The sequence below is a fragment of the Anomalospiza imberbis genome, chromosome 8, assembly GCF_031753505.1.
Source record: "Anomalospiza imberbis isolate Cuckoo-Finch-1a 21T00152 chromosome 8, ASM3175350v1, whole genome shotgun sequence".
Classification (NCBI taxonomy): domain Eukaryota; kingdom Metazoa; phylum Chordata; class Aves; order Passeriformes; family Viduidae; genus Anomalospiza; species Anomalospiza imberbis.
Window position 1 is genome coordinate 4,724,434 of NC_089688.1, and position 25,098 is coordinate 4,749,531.

The 25,098-nt window shown below is 43.1% G+C and overlaps 1 protein-coding gene across 23 annotated transcripts in view; it reads right to left on the reverse strand.

The window, feature by feature from the left end:
* PCDH15 (protocadherin related 15) overlaps positions 1-25,098 on the reverse strand; it is a 626,487-nt gene that overhangs the window by 575,434 nt on the left and 25,955 nt on the right. For 2 of the 23 annotated variants that reach the window (XM_068197040.1, XM_068197033.1), the window contains exon 1: positions 13,474-13,527. The exons of 20 other annotated variants lie outside the window; for them this stretch is intronic. The gene's annotated coding sequence lies outside the window, so the exon portion shown is untranslated. Of the gene's footprint in view, positions 1-13,473; positions 13,550-25,098 lie in introns of those variants that run through there. One more of the 23 variants, XM_068197048.1, reaches the window with a different exon arrangement.

Genomic DNA, 25,098 nt, shown 5'->3' on the forward strand with positions numbered 1-25,098 from the left:
TTGCTGAGGAATAATTTATTTAGAAAAAAAAAATCCAGAAAATCATCTTAAACCCCAGAAGAATGTGTTACCCAAGTTCTCCTCCCCCAGCTCATTGATGCCTATCTGTAAATAAAAGATTGCAATCCAGCTTGTTGCAATTAGGTATCATTATCCTGCTCTGTTTTATGATTTTCTTCATTAATGAACTGAAGTGATTGCAGATATCAATAATTACAGTGCTTGCAAATTTTAACAAAAAGCTCCACAATAAAACAATAATTCAATAATTCAAGCTAATAAACCCTGACCAAAATCTCTCTTAGGCATAAATCACCAATTAAGTACCAAGAGGATGATTTGAATATAACTTTGTAATAATTATTTTCAAATTAGCAACAGAAGGACACAGCAACTCAAACTCCAAGACTTTGGGGCTTGTTTGAAAAATAAGAAATCAGCTTACGCAATTGATTCTTTTCATCTGTTTGACAGATTAAAAATCAAGTTAATGCACATGAAAGGTCTGTGGTTTGCAACTGCACTTAATCCCAGCACAGAGCTGTCAGGGTGAACACACCTGAACAACTTCTACATTCAACAGGATTTACTCAGCCAAGATATTGATAATTCAATGTCAGGTCACACTGTATCACACACTGACACCTCCTCTTGTGTTACCCCATTTCTCTGCGTCTTCTGAAAATTCAGATCCACAAGTTCTGTCTCTGCCAACTGCTACAGTCAAGCAGATATTAAAAACAGGCACTGAGAACAGACAGAAAAGTTGTTATTATTTATTACCACAGTATGAAATGGGCTTCCTAAAATGTATCCACATAAGATAGCTGGAAGAATTAGGATCTTACTGCTGTCGATGTGGAAGCAAACAAGAAACAAAGCAGCTCACTAAGACTGGATAGATGCTTGGTTTTATTTTTGTATGTATTGATTTTATTTTTGTATGTATTTGAAACACTTTTAGGACCTTAGGAGACACACAGCTGTCTCAAGCACAGCTGGAACACTTGCAGAAGCAGGAGGAACCTCACCATCATCTGTGGCACAAGTGTGTAACTGCTGAGGCAAATCAGCCCTAGAGAAACACCACTGAACAAGTGAATGCTAAGTTCAAACACACTGGCAAGCCACATTTCCAGTTGCATGTTGCTTAAAACTGCAAATTTTGCATATAATATTATGGTGAATCACTATAATCATCACTTTGGGACAGGTTACAGATAGGTATTACAGACAGGCTGAGCTGAGATCTAGACTGCCAGGCAGAGCAGGGATGCTCCTTCAAGGCTGGGGTTTAAAAGAAAATTTGAAGAGGTATTAAATCAAGTACTAAGTCAATAAATAAAGTTATAACCATAGGAAAAAAAAAAAAAAAAAAACCAATCCTAACAAAAGCAAGGAAGATCTAAGAGTTTTCTTGTGCCATTTTATGTACCAAAAAAACTTTTAGAATTTTTTTAGGGTTCAATTTTGGGCATTTTCCCTTCCTGTGGAATTAGAGGTGTTTATGAACACCTTCACTTATTTGGCTTTATTCAGCTGTAGCAGCACTAGTTGGAAGGAACATATCTAAACCAACCTCCACCACAGCAGCACCAAACTGGGTCAATTTTCCCCTTTTTCTGGACAAGTCCCTCTCCCTTGGCTCTGCCTGAACCAGTCATTCTTGGGCTGGGACAACCACTGGTTTGTGCCTCCTGGCACAAGACAGAGAGTACAGCATCAAACACCAATTTGCTTATTTTCTCTGCTAAGTGAAAGTGTCAGTGAATTGCAGCCATCACATTTTTGACCTGATAAAGCACCTGCTTCCAAAAATACCCCTTGCATCTCATATTTGAGGTTTGCCTTTGTTGAAACTGTTTAGGAACGGGTCTGTGATTGTTTTTTAATAATACAGAGTAATGTTTATTGCTTTCAATACTCATAAGGCAATAAATTACTATTTCCAAAATAAAAAAACCAGTGACCATGTCTAATAAAATTACTGAAGCAAAACATTTCCATTTGTCACGGGTCACACAATGGAAACATTCTGATAAATTCCTATATGTGTATGTGAAAAATGTGAGTGAGGTGTTATTAGTGCTGATCCCCTAATTAAAAAATGAATTAAAATAAGCCAAAAGATTTTTTTTCCCCAGGGTCCCAGAGATCTCCTTAATTCCATACATGGAAAGCAGTAGAACAGCAGAGGCTGATGGATTAAACAAAGCCTGATTTTTTAATGGCCTGACAACTAAGTGCAGTCAAGGAGCAGTTAGATAACATAAGTGATATCAACCAGAGCAGTCCTGAAATATTTCTCTTTTTAAGTGGTAGTCAATGGCTTATAAAAGAAACAGACCCATCTAGTGGTAACACTGCTTTTATGCTAATGCCTGTGGGAGGCACAAGCAGGGAGGAGTGGGGATAAAGGAATTACACCACCAGAAAGAACAGTGGAAATCAAAGCTTTGCTCCAAGTCAAGTAGGGAGAACTTTTCCTTGGGTCAAGGTGCTGAACAAGCCTTTTCAAATAATTTGGTTAACAAAATATTAGCACTCATTTTCAGAAAAGACCAAGCCTCACCTCTCAAACCTGTCAGTCAGGAACAATGTCAGCCCATGGCAGGGAAAGCTCAAAGGCATTAGGCAAGGGAACTGCTGGAATGCTCTCTAGAAACCTTAATTTGAGTTTCAAATATCCTAAACTACCTCAAAAAATTGTTTTTATAATGTAATGACTTTGAGTACATCTGTGCCTAACCAGCCCTCTGTGTTGAGCAACAGAGTATTCTGCTCATTTGATCTGGTGTCATTGCATGTGACAATTTTGAGTGAGAATTGTCCCAGGGGATGAGGGGAAAAAAAAAACCACAATGTGCCAAAACCTGAAAGCCATGCAATTTTAGGCTTGTCAGAGCATTCCTAGCAAAAAGTGCTAGAAAAGCTAATAAGGGCTCATCTAATAATGAATCGAAAATGACAGTAAAATTAGCATTACTGGTCACGATTTCATGGTAAATAGATCTTGTCAAAATAAATCATTGTGCTGTTTTTCAGTGGGAATCTCAGGCTTGGGCACTTGGTGCCTCAGGCCATCTTGATTAGAAAACAAAAGCGCTGCCATGAGATAATAAATGGTCTAAAAGCTGTGATGGGTCTCAACATACAGCTGGAAAGGAAGACAAAATGCACATATTGCTCCAGGGAATGTTTCCCACCTTGTTCCAAATCCTCCTCTGCCCACAGCTCTGCCAAGGCAGTAGACAAAACTCAAAATGATCAAAGGTAGCAAACAAAATAGACAGCAATGCTCACACATGGGCAGCTCGAAAAGAAAAGAGGGCCCTGGCCTCACCTGGTATGGCATCCAATTCCCAAATTCAACTCAATCCTGAAATCTCTACAGATGCACGAACCAGATGGCAAAAAAGAATTGGGGAGTAAGAAGGATGGAGATGTGCAAATGGGGCAGCAATGCCAGCAGCCAGCAGTGGTTTCAACGTGGGAATTTCTAGGAGCAAGGTCTTCCTTGGCCTGAGGGAGAGACAAATCAAAGGAAAGGGAAGCAGCAGCAAATCCATGTCTCCACACACGACCCTTTCTCCCCTGGATCTCCACCAGGGTGTACATGTTCACCTCACAGGCAGGACAGAACTGCCTTTTCCTGCCTTGCAAAGAAAACAAGGATTTGTGGGTCATCTCTCACACTGCAAAATCCCCTAAGGATGACTTCAAAGCAACCTTGACAATATGGCAGGGAAAGGACTTCTCCACACATTTGTAATCTCCAAACCATAGTTTGTTCCCTTGTGCTCAGAGTCCATCAGCCCTGGGCAGTCTGACAGTGGTGAAGGACAAGCCCTTTGCTGTCCCCAAAACCTCTGAGAAACTGATTTCTACTGAAAACACCCCTGCTCTTCCATCATGCACCATGAACATTGTGAGTCACCACTTCACTGTCCTCTACTGGCCTAACACGATTTGGTCATGTCTCAGATGTAGAAAATGGCCAAAACCCAGGGCCCTGCACAAAGGAAGGATGTGGAGCTGCTGGAGTGAACCCAGAGGAGGTCACAGAGCTGATCCAGGGCTGGAGCCCCTATGCCCTGGAGCCAGGCTGGGAGAGCTGGGGGTGCTCACCTGGAGAGGAGAAGGCTCCAGGGAGACCTCAGAGCCCCTTGCAGGGCTTAAAGGGGCTCCAGGAGAGCTGGAGAGGGACTGGGGACAAGGCATGGAGGGACAGGGCAAGGGAGAACAGTTTCAAACTGACTGAGGGCAGGATTAGATGGACATTGGGAAGGAATTCTTGTCTCAGAGTGGTGAGGCTCTGGCACAGGGTGCCCAGAGAAGCTGGGGCTGCCCCTGGATCCCTGGCAGTGTCCAAGGCCAGGCTGGACAGTGCTTGGAGCAGCCTGGGATAGTGGAAGGTGTCCCTGCCCACGGCAGGGTTGGAATGGGAGGTCATTAAGGCCCCTTGGAACCTAAACCATTCCACTTTAAGGAATCCCTTTAGCTGAGGATGAGAATGGCCTCACAGCAGCTTCATTCCAGGTGAGCAGCATCCCCACTCCTGCCTGGTGCTGTAATTCCTTGAATCCCAGCCCAACACCTTCCTTGTTCTGGTACCCGACAGAGCAGGAAACCTTTTGGAGAGGGAGCTGCCTGGTCACTGGCTTGTCACAGACTAAATCTAAACACACATTTAAATGCAGCCTGCACCCCCACGTCCCTGTTGGTGACAGGGACACAACCCCCAGCTCTCCCCTGCCAGTCCTCCCAGGCAGGGGGCAGGATTTTTTCTTTGCTCCAAGGCTCCTTTCCCTGCCCACATGTTCAGTAAATCGTTTGATTTGCTGCAATGAGCCCAGTAAGTGCAAGATCTAAGGACTAAATCACAAATAACAACCTGGAACCCAGCTCAAGGACTCTGCATCCTGCACCTTTTGGTGTGAAGTTACAACTTTCATTGCTGGAGGGAACCACATCCCTCAGCTGGGATTTTGCTTTAAAAGATTAAGGCTTCTCCTGGAGAGCTTCTCTCCAGGCAAAGGCAGCAGTAAGGAAGTCAGTCCCAACCCCAAAGCACTTTTGTGGTCCCTGGGACTGTCTAAAAAGAATAGAAAGAACCTCAAGGAAAGTCACTTAAGAGTAGTAAGAAAAAGGCTCCCACAAAACATCATCTGACAAATAATTTGCCTGCTACAGAAATATTCCAGTGGAGTCCTGGAGATCAATTAAGTCTTCAAATGATGCACAAAGGGAAATAAAAGTGAAATTGAGGAATTGAAAGTAGAACAGGTATTTCAATCATAATTTTTAGCAAAGACGGCTGAAATCTACTCCAAAATTACTGTTCCTACTGACTTTCCTCTCAATTAAAGGTGGTGCAAGGCAGCACCACTGGTGTCAGCAGGGCTGAGTTATTTATTCCTACAGAGGTAACTCCCACTATGCAAAACAAGAACTAGATTCCCAATGCCATGGCAGTTTTTTGAATGACTAATTAGAGACTGAACTTCCAAACCTGGCCAAGAGCATCTGAGCATTCAAATCTGGATTTTTTTTTTTTTTTATTCAATGTTTGCTCCACTTTAATTTTTAAGCACCTTTTGTAGGAATACCCCTGGACAAGGGGCCAGTATTTTTATATTTACATGTCATTTTTTTGTGCCAAGGGATGTAACAACTATGGAGAGGTAGACTGGGCCATTGCACCAACAAGCTGACATTAAGAATAACTTAAATCACTTTAGATTATAATAAGGCTACTAAAATTTCTGCAAATAGACAACCTTTTAGTGCAGACCTTTAATCTTTCAGAGAAAACAGGATTTATTGCTTTCATGTACTTCATGTGAAATAGAGCCAGCAGAGAAAGAAATGAAGAAAAAGGACCACAGAAGTGACACTAGCACACGTCAGTAACACCACAAACTTTCTCATACCTGCAATTATGCATGATAGAGCCAAATGAAAAATGGATTGTACATGGCTGTAAGTGGTGCTGCACTGGGACTCCTGCATAGCTTTGGAAGGAAACTGATGGGGCTGATTAAATTAAATCAAAAGCTGGAGCACTTCAATGACAATAAAGGCAAAAACAGCCTTATAATTCAGCATGGGAATAACTGAGCAGCTGAAGGGAACCACTAAGCTGCAAACTGATTGGCACAAGCTGGTGCAAAGCACTGCTGGGTCAGTCAGCTCCTGCTCCAGGAGGCTGGAAGGACATTTGCTGTCTGACTGTGGCTATTCCCCTACACAGCACCCGAGTGGCTCTGGTGTGACACACTGTCCTAAGTGCCCACATGCACAGGTTTGGGAAATTCAGGGCAGGAAAGCAAGAGCATGACAAAGGGCATCCTTCTGCACAGCTGCTGCTGGCATGGGAAATCAGCAGAATGGTGACAAACTGTAGCAGGCACAGGCTCTCCCAACACATTATCCTTGGAATGGGGTTCTTGGTACATCCAACCTCGAGCACAGCACAGAGCAGAACGTGCTGGCTGCCAAAATACCACTGCTCCTCACAGGTGAGGGAACAGGAGGGCTTGAGAGCTGGGCAGCTACAGTTGGTGCTGTAGAAATTTTATGTACTAGAAAGAAACTCCTCCCTGCAAGGGTGGGCAGGCCCTGGCACAGGGTGCCCAGAGCAGCTGTGGCTGCCCCTGGATCCCTGGCAGTGCCCAAGGCCAGGTTGGACACTGGGGCTTGGAGCAGCCTGGGACAGTGGAAGGTGTCCCTGCCCATGGCAGGGGTGGAACTGGATGGGCTTTAAGGTCCCTTCCATCCCAAACCATCCAATGATTCCATAATGTCTGTACAAATACACACAGATGTGTGGAAGTCAGGTTCACCAGAGGCACTGGGAAGAGCTGCTTCCAGCTGTTCCTTCTGTTTCCCTTTTACCTATGCAGCAACTGCTGCTGTGCTTCTGTTTTCAATAATTATATTTTGATGTGCATGGAGGTTGCTTAAAATATCTGTGAAGTAAAGGGTAACAACGTAGCAGATGGCAAGTTTTGGGTTTGGGTTTTTGCTGGGTCTTTTCAAACACACTGATCAATTGTTATGAAGCAACCTCTGATTTACAGGCACCTCAAAACCACTACATTTGATATTTCTGAGCTCTGCAGGCAGACTCAACAAGCAGAAATCAGACCCTGTGTTGTTCCTGCAGCTGAGCAAAGGGATCTCTCTGATTACTCTGTGCTTCCCTACAGCAGGATGATGAAGGGATGGCACTGATGTGCAGAGAACCGTTTCCTTCCTCTGCTGCTGAGCTGATATCCCTATCTGATACGAATTCTAGGGGCAGCAAGGTGTGCATGCAGCTGGGAGGAATTCTGCTGTGAAAGCAAATGGTGCTCTTTAAGAAACAGATAATAAATTAGTGCAGCATCTTCTCCATTTTGCCTTGAGCCTGTTGCCAGCTCCAGCACCTGCCCCTCCATGGCCACTCCTAGGAAGCCCTGGAAGCATCAGCTGGAGAGAGCACAGGATTAAGGAGCCTGTAATGAAGCACACGTGCCTTCACTTGCTCTGCTAGATCTCTCCACACTCCTGCTGATCATCTTTTGGATCTCCATGATGTAGATCTTTCCATTAAAAAACTTTAAGAACAAATTTTGAGCCTCTGTCTGCTAAAGCATCCCTAAAACACCAGCACCACCCACACTGAGCAGTATAAGCACTTACAAAAAATACCACAATGTCCTAAAGATTTCTTTTTTAATTAACCACTCTTCCTTCTGCACCTCAAGAAACATCGTATCATCTTTGCTGAAGGAGGTTAAATGTACAGAAAGGCCAGATCCCACTCAGAAAATGGGAAACACTTGAGAAGTCAAGGAGAAGCAAACTCACAACAGTCACAGATATTTATCAAGATTTCCAAGAGGGAACAGGTGATTTGCATGTCAAAATCTTTGGAAAGTCACTTCTTTTCAGTGACCAGACTGGGGATAACCCACAGTTACAAGTCTCTGCTGAAAGTTTCACACTCTAACATCCCTGATGGTAAAAACCCCTGACCAAACGGAAAACCTGAGACATGAAGACTGTTTGACTCTAATCCATCAAAACGAGCTGCTCTGTGTGAAGCTCAAAATTTTTGTCACAACACCACTACAGGCATGTGGCATTTCCCAGTTCTTCAAAGAAACAACACAGTGCACCCCACAATCTTCCAAAGGAAATTAGTCTACCTCACACACAGGGGTATGGAAGTGAAGAACCCAAGGACATGAATAAAGTTGAGATTATTCTTCACTCTTCCCCTTCCAGTTCCTCTCCCCAAAATTTTGAGAGTCTTTTAGAGGAGTCTGAAAGCAGAACATTCTTCCCCTGTCTCGAACACACAAAAATCACCCCAAAAGTGAGCACACCTTCCCCAAGAGAACAGTCATCCACTTCTCTGTTCACAAGGACAAGGAGAGACAGGGAGGGACCTGGGGCTTCTAAAGATAACACAACGAAGGCACCCCCCAAAAAGAGGCCAAAACCCAGACAGTTCTTTGACTTTTCCTCAAAACTCCAGTAGAAACAATCTGGGGAAAGGAAAGTCTGCAAGTATCTGCTCCAGGGACAGCTGAAGAAAGGACCACCAAACTCAGGGACTATTTGTTTATCACCTTGGACTCATCTGAGAGCATCTGTCAATCTCTCAGCAGCCTTCATCCCTCACAGAGGGATCTTCAGATGCCTCCAGCACAAAGTTATCACTGGGTGCTCCTGCCCTGTCATCCCCTCAGGCTTTCTGCTGCCTCTCCTTCCAAATTTTACATTTCAAAGGAAAGCTGAGAGCCCTGATCAGTCTGAAAACAGCTCAGGACTGGCAAATGCACAAAAGGTTTGGGGTGAAGCTTCACTCTCTACCAAAAGGTGATCTGCTGGAAAGGCTGCAGGTGGCATACACCAGCTTAGAAAAGGAAATTATTACTTGTGGTTTTCTATTTCCTTTGCAGAATAACACCACAGAAAACAGATAGGATATGTGACTTCATCTTCAGTTATGCATCTGAAGATTAAAAAAAACCCCAAATATTAACATTATGTCTGGTGGTCAGAGATGGGAGATTCAAAATGTCAACTTTTAAAAATCCACTAAAAAAAACCCCAAAACAAATCAACAACAACAAAAAAACCAAAACCAACCAACCCCCCCCCCCCCCCCCCACCAAAAAAATCCCTCCCAAAAATCAAAATCTAGCAACACACAAAAGCTAGAAATCCATACAGGTCCTGACTTCTCTCCCAAGAAAAAGTCATTTATACATCATCCTGCCTGCTCTAAGATTGCATTAAATTCTTAATTCTGAGAACTTAAAAAAAACCAAACCAAACCCATCTTTCTATTCCATATAAAAGCTGTGAACTTCTCTCAGTGTGTTAATAAGCCTGGTGCTCTGGTAGCCGATCCTGAGGTTCAGAAGGACGCCTATGACTCATTTATTTTTATTTCCCATGGTCACGAACAGAGACCACATAAATGACAAATTAAATGACCAACAAACTCCTGGATGCCAAGTGCAAGAAAAGACACAGACCAGACCAAAAATCCAGTTGTGTCATGTCAGGGAAAGAATCCCACCAGGGATCAAAGCCCAAGAGCAGAGATCATCATTCCAGATGGAAAAGTCCAGGATCAAAGCCATAAGAGGAGGAAATAATTAACAGAAATATCTCCAACTCCTGGATCAGGACCTCTGATCTGGTTTGGCACAGACCAACATTTGTTGAGGTTCAGCTCAACAAGGAAAACTCTTTAGGTGATTATGTACCTATTCAGAGTTGCTTGTTTTGAAACAAACAAAAAAAAAAAACCCAAAATCACCCAAACATGGTTCATTAAGTTGCCAATGAAAACCGACCTAAGGGTTTGGGGGATTTCTTTTCATTGTTTTACTTTATTTGGGAAAGTAGCTGGAAAAATTCTGTAGGATCTCCTCTGCCTATGTCCTTGGCTCAGAGTTCCCACCAAGAAAGATACCATTACTCCAATGGTATTAATTAAGAGAGGAAAGGCAGGCCACTGCCACAAGAAAGAAAATAAATGAATTAAAACTAGAGAGGAGGTAGCAGATATAAGAAGCCAGAGAGGGCACTGCTCCTTCACCACACTCTGTGTGTTTGTCCTGATTACAAGCAGCTTCCATCTCTCTTGAACTACTGCAATTTGTCTAAATTATTCCAGGAATAAGTGGAAGAAATAATGAGTGTCAAATACTCAAGCTTTGAAGAAGCCAAATGTCCTCCTTTAAAAACAAAACAAACAAAAAAATCCCAAAAATAAGGGAATGACATCTTTAAGGAGAGCATAAACACAAGATGTGTTTCCCAGTCATTTTCATATGGCTGGGCCAAGATAATTACACAAAAGAAAATGGTACTAAATGAAATAGCAGAATGTAAAGTACTTCATTGTTCTCTTTCATTTTCTTCATCTCCCAGCACTTGAAACCCAGAAGTGTTGTGCTCCACCAACAATCTTGGTGTTCAGCTGAAGAGAGATCCTTTATTTTGGCAACCCAGCACAAATAACCCAAGCAGCACACAACAGAAACACACTAACATACATGAGAAAAGCATTTTCTTTATTTCCCTGTCCTCTTTCACATAGTAATTTCATTGATTTGCTTACTGAATTCACTAAGATTAAAAATCCATGCAGTCAGGAAGCCCCACATAGTCCTCTGCAATGGATTACTGGCACAATAATAATTTGTATTAAAGAAGAAAAGAAAACAAACCTTGTGCAAGAGAAATCACTTCCATTTTGAAGGAACAGGCTCTTTTACATTTTACTGCCATTTGTCAGTCTTTCAAGCAGGATGCAAGAGATTTTATTCACTAATAACTTTTCATAAATAATAAAAAACATTTAGAGGAGCATAAAGCATCTCTTGAGTTACTTCATGGAGCTGTGGCTTCATGCTGCAGATCCATCATCAGCCGAGGAACGCAGACATTTGATAATTCACTTGCTGACCCCAATGGTACCATTCCCAAGTTTTCTCAGAAAATTTGTCAGGATAATAAGATGTTACAGCTTTTAACTCTAATGGTCACTGCCAAGTTTAGAACAAGAAGTCCAAAAAATGATTTTACTCTTGGTATTTCTGCCAGTACTTAATCACCAGCCTTGGAATCCAGATTGAATCCTCACATGCCTCCAAATCCCTGTCCTGTGAGCTTCCTTCAGGTGATACCTGACAAAATAACATTGCCGACTTGGGGAGCAAAGGAAAAGAAACCTTTTTATTTTGAGGAGGCAAAAATGGCACTGAACTCAAGAGAAATATATATAATTGTCACATCAGGGAAGTTTCAAGTCTAAATTTTTCTTTAAACTTGGTTTCAAACTACTACAGAGGAGAAGAATGGGTTCTACCATCAGTTGTATTTTCAAGTTTAACAGGTTTATATTTAACCCACATGAAATCTTAAAGTACCTCTCAAATCCTAGTTTAAAACAGACTTTCCCCCATTAAAGTAACACCCATGCAATGAAACGCACCTTGCAATTCTGTAAGATTTCTACAGCAACGAGTGAAGTGCCAAAGGAAAAAGAATCCTATTTGTAGGAGTGAGAGGAATGGGCAGAACAAAGAGCATTAATTGAAAATTTGGATGAAAGCCACTGGTTTGGAAGGTAAAGAATAGCACAAAATTGCAAGTACAAGCAAATCAGCATTTCATAAGCCAAGTGAGAACAACAACAAATGAGTTACTACCTATGCTATTTATAGGCCAGTCTTCCTGCAGGTGGCAAATCAAAGGAGAATGTTTAAAAGGAGAAATCTAAACCAAGAGAGCTCCTGTGGTTATTTATGGGGAAAGTTTTCCCAAGCTTTTGGGGCAGAAAGCTTTCTCAGGGGAGGAAGCCCAACACCATAAAGGACTGAGGCAGCCTCCCTTTACCTGTACCATGGGAAACACTGGTTTATTTTCTTCAATCCACAACAGCTCCGATGTAATTGATAAATTATAAGTTAAAATATTTCACATCCAAACACAAGTTATTTAGAGTGCATGAGTTTTAAAAGCCCAGTCCTTAGATCAAAAGTCTGCAGATGTTTCATAAAGGACCAGGTTCTTGTTGAGCAAGTAGGCATTAAAATAAAATAGTAACAAAACTCATTACTTGTTACAGCACAAGAAGACAAAATACCACAGCAGGAGAGCGCCTCCAGACCTTCATTACACCCCAAATCCATGCAGGTCCATATGCCCTTTCTCCAGTTCAACAGAACAATTGTACCTTATTTCTCATCTATTTCTGGAATTCTAGCTTAAGCAGCCTTTTATTAGACACAGAAGTAGGAACACGCAAGCATTAGTTAGAATTACTGGGGTCCAAAATCCCCGATAAAACAGGCACCAGACTGCTCACTCACTTAGAGGAAGCCAATTTCTCCCCTCCCACCATCAACACCTTTTATATGCTCAGCTTTGATAACATCAGTGGTTGCAACTTAAACTAATAGAAAGTTGGTTTTTAGTCACAAATCCTTCAAATGCTCTCAACTCTTTATAAATAAGCCCCCTCCACAGGCTCAGGAAACTCAGACTGCTAATATGAATAACAACCATCTCAGCATCTGCAAGGCAGAAGAATCCCTGGCACGTTGTTGTTATTTACAACCTCCCCATCGAAATTAAGTTCAAAGCTTCAATATTTCAAGACAATTCACTGTTTATGCCAACAAGCCCTGTGCTGAGAAATATTTCCTGAACTGCAGTACAGGTCTGGGGCAAAAAGCAGGCAATCCTTTAATCATGGAAGGGTTTGGGTTGGAAGGAATCTTAGAGATCAGAACAAGTATGAAAGACAGCCACAGGTTTAGGGGAGTTTAAAGGCACAGAGAACACCACACCATCAGCCTGAAGGTATTCACTTCTCTGCTATTGCAGTGACAAAGCAGGGCACTACCTTGGTCCTTAATTACATCCCAATTTTTGAGATAACTCCTGTACACAGCACCCTCATGCCATCCCCAAGCACACTGACAGCAATAACAGGTGATTAGAGAATTTTAATTTGCTTTAAAATACCCTCCACCCCTAAATTAATTTATCAGAAGCTTAATTCACACCCTGGCCTGCTGAAGGGACTTCCACAAGTCCTGCACTCTGAGCCCAGCTTGCCCACAGACTCTAGTAACCACCAGTAACACTCCACCTAAGGGACAAAGCTGAAAATCAGTGTGTACTTCACTATTCCGCATACCAAGGGTTTGGCCCTAAACACACTCTCCTCAGTACCCAAAATAATGTTTATGTTCTTCCTAATACAAAAGGTTAGGCCACCACTTCAGGAGAACAGCCAATTGGATTTTCTCCCCTTCAGTTTTGGTGCAAAATGATACAAATTTGCACTCAGGACCACAAAAGAGCTCAGTTCCATATCACAGCATAGATGGCCACAACACAAGAGTATTGCCACACAATTTCAAACTTCCCCCACATGAAGTTACACCTTACCTCACCAGAAGGCTTCAGGCATCCGCTCACACAGAGGAACAGCACTCCACTTCAGAAGGCTGCAAGCATCTGCCCTGCCTGCTCTTCAGCCCAGCCTTTTGTACCCTCACGTTGATGCACGGCACCTGTGAGCCCTCTGTTCCCTTTGGGATTGGTCAGTGCACCTGGGCACTCCATGGCTCATTACCTTCAATATCATTCACCTGTCCTGCACAGCTGGGGCCAATTAGGGATGAGGCTCAGCCCCAGCCCCACTCCCAATTACCACAAACTCTGTGCTTACAGTTCCACTCCCCCGTTCTTGAACAGAACTCACCTGTGGTCTCCAAAAGATAGTTTGGAACAGCAACAAATTAAGTCTCCTACATCGATAGATCTTAAGAGAATAATTTATTAGTTGTCCAACTTGAGCAAGGCACAGAGCAGTGGAGGGCTCTTAGGAGCCACCAAAATGCCAGGACTGGGTTTCTCAGCTCCCATTAGAACCAATAAAGAAAAGGAAAGGTTTTCACTCAGTGGTCTAGAAAGAAACTGAACTTCAGCTATTTGGGGCATCTTGCATAAACTGCAGACATTCTTCAGAGCTGGAAGGGCTTTGTTCAAAGGAGAAGTATCTTGGTAGGATGTGTCAAAGAGCCCCCAGTGACACTCCCAGTGCAGGAATAATCAGCTCATCTCTGGCCTGCCATCTGCTCCCAAAAGCCAGGTGGAGAACATCATCTGGAAACATGATTATAAGCAAAATACTTACATGGGAAGGTCCTGGAGCAGCTCAGGAAGATCAGTGGCACTGACACCAACCCAGACACCAGGCTGGGAGCAGGCAACAACTCTGAGCTGTATTGTTTGACTAAACCTGAGTCTACCAACACAGGGTGCAAATCAAAGAGAGCACCACTAGCCCATTCTGAAGCTGGGTGTCAGCCTGCTTCTGCCAGTAACTCACAACTTCAATAAACTTCTTTTTGCTTTTTAATTTTATTGAGGTAAACCTGTTTTCCATGACCATGGGTTAAGCTGTGCCATGCAGATATCAAGCACTCAAACAACCACGTCTCAAATCACCACTCACACAGAGATGAAAAAATGAACAATTACAGTAAAAATAACAACAACAACAACAACAACATAAAAAAAACCTTCAAACCATTGTATACCAGAACTGAGCATTTGGGGAAAGTTTGAACTGTGAGACATATTCCAACTACAAAACCAAAGGACACTGAGCAAAACTTGCTTCACAGCACTTCCAGAACCCAGCATTTGTGGGAAAGGTCTCTGATTTAATTTCATGCTGCTCATTTTTTCACGTGCTTATCCCAACTGTAGCAGTACTTTGAGAATTGCATTGCCCAATTCTGCTTTGGATATAATTACAAGTTTCAGCTATTACTTTAATGGGCTCATCTTGAAGTTGCTTGGGCCTGCCATCAAGTGCTGATTATCTGCAGTGCCTTCATACTTTAAACTTCTAAAATTCTAGGTAAAATAGACAGCAAAAATGGAGAAAAATCCAGCATGTGGAAGAGCAAGAGACACCCTCACCACAGTGGCTTTTCTTACCACCAGTGTTCCTGATGGAATAGGACTAAATGGCTAAAACAGGATTGTCCATGGAAGCACCAATTTTGGCATATATTAAAAAAAAAGATAAACTATGTCAGCACCAGAGGTTATAAACCTTGGGTTTTTTTGGTATTTGTTTTTTTTTAATACTTGAACCATGATCTACTGAGAAAACATGATAGAAAATACAATCCCAAGATGAGTTTAACCAAAAACTGATAATTGTGGCAAAATTAAACCCAAGCAGGGGTTCATGAGCCCCCAAGTGTCTAAGAACTATATCTTCAGTGTGAGGGCTTTTTGGAAGCCTAAATGTAGATGTTGTAAAGTTACTAAATTTACCCTCAGTAATAAAAGCTAATTTGGGCTTTATTTTGGGGAAAGCTCTCTTTAAATTTAGATTTAGAAGCTCAATGCCAATAACTGCTCTTTGTTAAGAAGTTCCAGTAACTGCCAATTCCCTTTTGCATGCTGATACCCACAAAGCACTGAGAGAGAAAATTAGCTGGCTTTGAAACTCCTTCATTGCTTCCTAGCTCAGTGTGCCCAGGAACTTGTGGGCATTTCTGTTCCCAGCAAGTCCTGCTTGTGCCCCAGATGAGACACAAACAAGAGCCTTATCAAAACAGGGCAATGAATGGGCCCTGGCAAAGGGGGACACCTTGCATTCAGCTGGCAAAGGAACAGCCCAAACCAGCTTTAAAGCTTTCACAATAGCAACAAAGGGGACAAAAAAATTAAAATTGGAAGTACAGAACTGAGACAGAGATGCTGGCCTGTTGGGGTAACACTGTTATGGCCATGTTGCCAAATTAAATCAAGCTTATGTGCTCAAAGAAAAGGACAAAAAGCAATTCACTCTTACATTTCTTAGAGAAGATAAAAGAAATACTTTTAGCTCCTCTGTTTAGTGCTACAAACTCTGTGGTTGTTCTGCTCCAAATTTGTAACATGAAGAGGCACAAGGGCAGGAAGGGCTGGAGGAAGAGAACATCTCTGCCTGCTTAGCACTGGCCAATGGATGGTGCCTCTGGTCCTCTCCTGAAGGGACACCACCAGGTGAGCTTTGCACCTGGAGCACAGCAGGAACATCCATTTATAAAGGCAGTGCTCTTAGCTCTCTCTTACTACACATTCTGTCATGACACATTTACATTCTGTGGGCAGGTTAGTTCAATCCCAAGCTTGCTTTCCTGGAGCTCCAATAAACCTGGATCTGGGTCATGCAAAGCCCTCATGGAATGGCAGCAGACCTAGAGGTACCTGCACAATTTGCACATCTGTGCTCGGGCAACATCTTCTGCACACCACCACAATTCTGGTGCTGAATTAGCTTTCATCAGAAGTTCAGCCACTCCCAGCCCTGCTGATCTCTGAGCAGCAGCTGGGACAAAAACAGTCTTATTTTCTGCGGAATTCCAGTACCACCAGCCAGCAGGATCGAGTCAGGATGCAGACAGACAGCATCAGCCATTCTGCATCACCTCATTACCACCTTCTTCTTCAGGGTCCTGCACCCGGGCAGGAGCAGCCCCAGGCACCAGCACAGGCTGGGGAGAGCTGCTGGAGCAGCTCTGTGGGGAAGGACCTGGGGGACACCGAGCCGTCCCCGGGTCAGCAGAGGGTCCCGGGGGACACCGAGCTGTCCCCGGGCCAGCAGAGGGTCCTGGGGACACCGAGCCGTCCCCGGGCCAGCAGAGGGTCCTGGGGGACACCGAGCTGTCCCCGGGCCAGCAGAGGGTCATGGGGGACGCCGAGCTGTCCCCGGGCCAGCAGAGGGTCCTGGGGGACGCCGAGCCGTCCCCGGGCCAGCAGAGGGTCCTGGGGGACACCGAGCTGTCCCCGGGCCAGCAGAGGGTCCTGGGGGACACCGAGCTGTCCCCGGGCCAGCAGAGGGTCCTGGGGGACGCCGAGCTGTCCCCGGGCCAGCAGAGGGTCCTGGGGGACGCCGAGCTGTCCCCGGGCCAGCAGAGGGTCCTGGGGCCAAGGAGGCCCATGGGACCCTGGGGCAGCAGCAGAGCATTGGCAGCAGGTCAGGGAGGGATCCTGGCCCTGTGGGCAGCCCTGGAGGCACCTCTGGAGTGCTGTGTCCAGCTCTGGAGGCTCAGCACAGCAGGGCCAGGAGCTGCCGGAGCTGAGCAAGGGCCTGGAGCATCTGGGTGCCCAGGGAAGGCTGAGGGAGCTGGGGCTGCTCAGCCTGGAGAGGAGCCCCAGCTGAGAGGGGCCCTCAGGCCTGGCTGTCCCTGTGTGCAGGGAGGGGCAGAGCAGGGCCCAGGCTCTGCTCCGGGGCCAGCAATGGCACCAGAGCCACGGGCAGGGCCTGAGCCCAGCAATTCCCCCTGCACAGGAGGCACAACTTCTTCCCTGGGCAGAGCCCAGCCCTGAGCACATTGTGCACAGAGCCTGGGGGCTCTCCTCCCTGGGGCTGTGCAGAGCTGTGTGCACACAGGGCTGTGCCCTGAGCTCTGGGATGGCCCTGCTGGAGCAGGGAGGTGCCTCCAGGTGCCCATGAGCTCCTTCAGCCCCAGCCACCCTGGGATGCTGTCATTCCTCCATCTCCTCCTTTTCTAAAGCTTGAGAAGCAAATTTAAGGCACTTTCACTGCTGGATGCCCTCGAGCCAGGTCCCACATCAGAACAGTCACCTCGGGGCAGGTGATGCACAAGCAGCTCAGGTTTCACCTGATTCCATGATGCAGCCTGCACTGATTCCAGCATAATTCACATACACCAAGGCTGTTTTTTCAGCAAGTCCCTGTTTCCTTTCTGTTTCCAGTGTTACTCTTTTTCATTTGCATTTGGGCTCAAAGGAAGTCTTACACTAATCTGTTTTACCAGCCCTGTTCACTTCTCACACAAGGATTTTCCTTTCAGAGCCTCATCAAAGCAAGGGAGAGCTGAGCACTCCTGCATCCTCTCAGGAGTGTTCTGATCACTGCATCACATCTTTCTCTGGGCATCATTTCATGGCTGTGCCACAGCCCTGGCACTGCCAGGCTTCAACTCAACCACCATGTTCAAGGAGCTGCTTCTCAAGCACAGATCTTCTTTGACAAATGCTAATCAGGTTGAGGGTTTTTCTTAAATGTGCATAAAAAAACCCCAAGCATGATTCTGTCTACTAAGGCAGACAATTCTGATCTGAGGACAAAAGCAACAATTCTGGTTTCATTGCTTAACTTTCCATAACTTCATCCTTATTCCAACTATGGTATGATTATAAATGCATTTTGGACAAGAAGATTACTATTGAGCTTATGTCTCTTAATTATGTTTCTCTTTTCATATACACAGCTTTGGTCTGGCTCTTGGCTGTGAAAATTACAGATTTGCTTGGACTTCAAACTGGAAGTACTTACATTTATTTCCATGGGAGATTTTAATTATTTTCCAAGTAATTTCAGCATTTGAAATCTAAGCCCTTCAGTGCTGACAAATACACCCCAAATAGTAACACAAGTATTTTTAAAGTCATTTAAAAAAAAGATTAATCCTCAATTTCTACCACTTTTCATCCTAACCATTCATATAATGTTCCAATCTCAATTTTTATTGTATGTGTGAACTGTAGCTGCAAAGTCTAAGGAAGATTAACACCAGAAAGTGAATCTCTTCTGCACAGATAGCTGAAGAATAGCAATACTTCATTTTCCTGTTTTGAGTTCTTTCAGTGTTTGATTATAACATGGCCCCAGTGACTCTAAACACTGGAGTTTTATTCAGTTTTTGGTTCACTTTTTATGAATCACATTATAGAGGCAATGTGTGTTATTTCACTCAAGGAAACAGATATTTCTTCTAAGATATTCTTGCAGCAAAAGCAACATTCAAATCAGTGACTTCAACCAGATTCTTCAGCAGGTATCAAACCACCACAGGGAGAACTGAAGTTTTTCACAACTGAAGCCCTTAGAGCAGGCATAAAAAAAAAAAAAAGATTTATCCACCATCAGTATAATCCAGATATGTCCCTGTAGGTGAGAAGGGAACATTGGCACTTTATGCAATTAAAATTTCCTCACAGGCATTTAGAAAAGAATCAACAAGACAGGTATCAAAGCCAATATTTTTCTAGTTAGTACAGGTACCAAAGCCAAATATTTTTCTAGTTTTCTAGTATGGTTTTATAAAAGTGTAGCGATGCTGCAGCACCTCGAGTGAAGCTGTTCAGACACCATCACTGCCCCCATGGTTCTGCTCAAACTGGTGTCCTTTGGAATGTCTGCTCTTGTCTGAGTGGTCACACCAAGCCTCCCTGTAAAGCTGCCCTGTCCAGGCTCTCTGGGATGCAGTAGGATGGGGATACAGAAACATGCACCCACTCAGCTTTTGTAATTCTGCTGAAGGGATTAGAGAGAATAAAATAAATAAAGAATAAAACTCATAGCTTGAAACACATTTACAGAAGAAATGAGATCAATGAGAAGAACTGACACCACAGAAATGGGTCCTGTAGTACCCAGCTACCAGTTTCCATCACTCCAACAGATTAATTTTTAATTCTGGGTTGATGTTTTTAAGGCTTCATATAATTTTGTAGAGGCACCAAGGGAAAAACAGAGCCTACCAGCTGGTATTTAATGACTTCAGAAAGCTTTGGATCACAGCAGAAGTTTGCTGTGCCCAAACCCCCAGCTGCTCAGCCAGATCCAAAATCAAACCAAAAAGAACCAAGTGGATTTGTTCTCTGAGAGCCTGCCCTCCCCACACCAATCTCTCCTGAGTGCTCCCTTCTGCACAAGGCACACAATATCCAATCCCAGTGAAAACATCTCAGGGGAGTTAGCAAATGCCTTCCTCTACAAACTCTCAACTCTTTATAGGTCCCTGTAGCAGAATTGCCAGCTGCTTTAATCCAGATTAGTCCAACAGATTTGTTGGACACAGCAGACCACTTAAATGCAAACTAGAATTTTATCTCCAAAGGAAACAAAAAGAAATGTGCCATTGTACTTTTCCTCCATGCAAAGAACATTTTAAAAATTCATTATATTGAGCCAGCAAATGTCTAAATTTGTTTCCCACCTCAGCAGAACATGCCTTTACCAGGAAGGGGACAATACTGAGCTATAAACACCATGAGAGCAATTTCCTAACAGATCTCACTGATTTGGGGCAACTTCATCCCACCAAACCTCAGCAATCATTTTTTAGAGAAGGTAGCACCTCAAGAAAATGCAATTGATTGATTTTAGGGTGTTCAGATTCCCCAGGGCCAAGATGCCTCCAGCACTACACCAACAGCAGCAGGGCAGAACACAGGCACTGCCTGAACAAGGAGCCTTCACAAATCTCCTCTTAAAGAAATAAAGGGTTGTACAGAAACAGGGGAAAACCAACCTGAACAGCCCTCCCCAAAGCACTCCAGAAGTGCACAAAGGAGGAAGGTTAATTCATTCTGTCTCTTCACAGCCAGCAAGAGGCAAAGCTCAAGGTCCCTTATCTGTCCTGTTCTGCATATTTTACCTGCCTTATCCAATTTGGTTCCCATGCACAGCAGTTCTCCAAGTGAACAGAGAGGTGATAGAAAATACTAGTTTTTAAATCTATGGAAAATGATTTGGGTCTCTTCAATAGACATGTGAGTTCAATAAAAAATAATTTATTTTAAGAATTACCTCTGTTGTCACAGGACCTCAGATCACTGGCCTTTGCTTTCACCTATAGACAGCGAGTACGAATGGAAGATCTCCATGACTATCTAAGTTAATTCCTGCAAAGAGTATTTTTTGTTTCTTTTTCAGAAAATTAAATATCTTCACACGAGTTTGGTGAAGACAAGCATTTTCTGGAGCATGGATTTGAGAAGAAATTCATTTCCACTGAGCCTGAAGGAGCTTAAATATGTGCAAGTCCTGCTCTGCCAAGGTCTGCAAAGCAGCTGAGGGAGGGACTAAAATAAAGTCTTCACTCCATACATACATTTATAAAATGATATGGATTTTTTATTAACATATATCACAGGGCTGCAGGGCCAAAACTGCATTCCCACCAAAAGTTTAATGAGCAGCAGTTCCTGTCTAAAACAGAAAGGAACTGGACTGCAGGAGCACTGCTACCTTGAGTGGATTGGTATTAATGCCTGAAGGAAAAACAACAAAACCAAAAAAAGAAGCCAAAACATTTTGTCAAGAACAAAAAATTGTTTTTGCCTTGACTATCCAAACCCACCTTTTGCTCCTTTACTATGTAAGGAGTAAAAACCAAAGCCTGAAGTCCAACTTGACAACTCAAATTCAGTGTGTTGAGACTGGAACTAAAAGTTTTGTTATTGTCTGCCAAAATCTGCATCTATGGCAAGAGCAGTCATTTCCCCTTCCTTTACCCCAGGTAAAATGACTTTGATGCTGATCTTCCACACCTGCTGCGAGGCTGATGCTAAATTTCCATCATCCCACCCAGCTAGAATGCAGCCCAGAGCCCAAGATTGTTACCATGTTGCTATAAAATATTTAAACTTTCTACCTAAACACGTTTTTTTATTTACTGATCTCTGTTCCACATACACAAAGAAATTAAACTCAATCTGAAAATAGGACAAAACCTACAATTGGTCTGTTCTGAAGGGTTTTTTTTTTTAGGAACTGTTGATTTGCTTGTTCTCCATCCAGCTGCAGCCCACAGAAGTTTCTCATTCCAGGTATCTGTCACTTAATGTTACTTAAATATCTCTCTGGTGGCTCAAGCACTGTTCTACAGAAGAGAAATGTTTAGGACAATGCCCCAGTTTGGGATAAAAAGGCACATAACTCCCACTGGGAGCAAGTTCCAGTTAGCCAGGAAAAAAAACATCAAGAATCCAGAGAGAACAGGAGCCCTAAGCCCTATTTTGGTCAGTGCCACCTAAATTTTTAAGGACCAAGCTAACTCCAAACACACAGATATGTATCTATATCTCAGTTTGAAGGGGCTGGAGGAACTCCATAATTATATGGTGTCACAATAAAAGCAGCCTTCCTAATCAGCTTCATCTATCTTGTTTCCTGACAAGTTAATTGTTACTTGCTTGTAGAAAAGACGTTTGTGCAATGATTCTATAAAGATAAGATATATTCTGTGCCCAACACACACTGGGAAATTGGTTACAGATATTATTACAGCTTGTTGATTAGCCTGTAACTACTGAATAAAAAAGTTGCAACAGGAGAGGGGTTTTTGTTTGTTTTTAACAGTTTATTTATTTCATTCACCCAGGCTGTAAGCAGCCGAAACTCTTCTCCAAAGTCAGGTCATGTGTGATAAACAGTTTTAATTGAAGAATGCAGGAGATTTTACTTGACATCTCAAGAATTAAATCCTTCCACTTTTCAGGGACACCACTCAGCAGCTTGCAGTCCACCTTTCCCTTTCATATTCCAGGGTGGGCAAAGTAAAATTTGGGCAGGAAAAAAAAAAAAAAAACAAGGGCAGGAAAAGATTTTAGAAAATAATTTCCTGCTATTCTGAAACTCATACTGGGATTTCACTGTCAGCAGTAGAGAGAGTGGAGAATCTTATTTATGCAGTAATCTGCCCTGGCTCCCACCTCATCTTTTATTTGCAAACCCTTTGAAGCTCCTTTGCCCAGGTGAGTGCACTGGTACAAAGCCCTTCTGAACTGCTCCACCTTTTCCTGTAAGAACCCTCTGTGATTCCTGGCCACTTCTTGACCCTTATGGCCATATCCAAGTTTTTATTTCCCTCATGTATTTTATCAGTAAAAGATTCATAGCAGAAACTTCACTTTACTTAGGGCATCAGAGCTCTTCCCACACAGCTGGGCCTCAGCTGGGCAGCCCAGCCCTGATTTGGCTGCAAGAAAAAAGGCTGGAGATGGCCTTTGCTCCCCTCTGATGCCAGATGTTATCATGCAGGTGATGTTCCACCAGCAGCACACTGGGAATTTTATATTAAATTTTTTAATCCCCAGCAATGTGTCTTGCTGCAGAGGAAGGGAGCAGCACTGCAGAGCTGATGATTTGGGCACAGAAACCATGGCAGGATTGTGTTCTTCCTTTTCCAACAGAAATAAAATATTCATTTAAGCACCTTGTCTTTTTTTTTTTTTAATAGTATTCCAAATATAGAAGGTTATGTACAAGAACAAATTTTAAAGGAGTTTTTCATGAGATTCCTGATGTTTTTATTAGGAGAGTCTGAAACAAAAAACTACCAAACTTGATTCTGTTACTGTGGAGGGAAGGATCCCTGGAGGACATCCCACGGACAATTCATTAATTAGCCAAGCCAGCAGTACTACAACATTCCAAGGGATTTTTGGAAGCAAAACCACTGTTTGCTACCTGTTCCAGCCATTTTCCCTTGCATCAGTTCATGGAGATTCACTATGCCAAACAGGAACCCCAGGAAATCTCCCCAAAGGGAAGGCATTCCTTAGGAGGATATTCTAAATATCACTGCTAATTATTTGAGTTACAGTCTCAATTCTTCTCAGGTTTTCAGACCTTATTGTCATTTGCACTCAAGCAGTGTGTATTTAACAACTAACCAGGCAAAACTTATTTTTAACAAATCTCTAACATTTCAGATGTGCCAAGTCACATTTTCATACCAGGGCACTTCTGAGTCAAACAAAAGCCATGGTTAATGTGACCCATAAAAATGAAACCCATCAAATAATATAAATATAAAATATTAAATATATTTAAAATAGTTAAACCCATAAAAATCCTTAAACAACACTAGAATTTAAAGCCAGAGTCTCCAGTAGAAACCTTAGGTACTGCCAAGCTTTTATTTCCATCAATGCAAAGCCACTCTTAACCTGAAACCAAGCTGAGAAACTCAAATAACACAATTCTACTGTTGTCACATAATAGCTGCAGCATACAAGAAAAATTTAGGAGATGGTGCTTCGTGGTTAATCCTTCTCACCATTAATACACATTTCTATCTTTTTGTGTCTTTTGGTGGTGTTTTTTGGTTTGTTTCCCTAATCAAGGGGGTCATTCATTAAATTGTAGTGCAGAAAGAGGCTGCCTGCAGTGTCCTGCTGAGACCCATCACAGCAGACTCACAGTGGAAGCTCCCTGCTTTTGGTGCTGGAGCACATTGCAGTGAAAAGTCATCTCCCCCTGCCTGGCCTGAAGCAATATGAGCAACTTCCCACTCCCCAGGAGAGGTTCTCATTCACCTCTCCTGTGTTCTGTCTTGCTAAAAACCTGTAAGACATCTTCCAAGTGGAAATGCATAATTCATCCCCATGATTATTTTATTAACTTACATAGCTTCAGCACAGTGTTCTCCCATACCCAAAGAGTATTTTTTTTTCTTTTTATTCTTCACAAATCATGAATAAATTTCTGTTCTGTACAGGCATCAAGCATTCTTTGTGTCCAGCACAATGCCAGAGTAAGGACTCACAGGTTGGGTCCTGCCCTTCTGCTGTAGGTTCTTCTTGCCAGTAGATAAATATTGAAGTAAGACAAGGACTATGTTTAAGAGCAAGTGTCAGGAGGAAAAAACAAGTCAGGAAAGTTGTGAAAAGCAAGTGGGCAAAGTAGAGCAAGTTTTTACCATTATTATTTTTTCTTTCTTCATTTCAAAATGAAACTGCTGTGCAGCTGGGAGAAGGGGAGGGTGGGGATTACAGTGTTTTGAAATGTATTTTCTTCTTTTGAAGATTCCAAATAACTTCCAGTCCAGGATTCCTTGTTCTCAGCAAGAATGGATGCCCTTTGCCACTACTTCTAGGTGATTTAAGCTCCAGCCTAAAAATAAGCCAGGCTGGACACAGTTGCACCAGAGTTAAGAGCTGAAGGTAAATAACTCACACGTGAGTTACTCTTGCTTTCAGAAGTTATGTCTAACACTAACCCCAGGTACTCCGTTGGGTTGAACACTTGACTAAAACTGATTCAAATCTGGATATTTGTAATGATATCAGGTCACAGCAGAGATCTCTGCAGCCTTTTCTTCCAGCCTGCAGCAGTGCCCAAGAGCAGATGGACAAATCCCTCAGTAAGACTGTGTTCCTGACTTCCCAGGGCTCCTAAGGCTTCAAACCCTGCATCTTAAGTCCTTTGACCACAGGGAATGCCTGCATTTGACCACTTTCCAC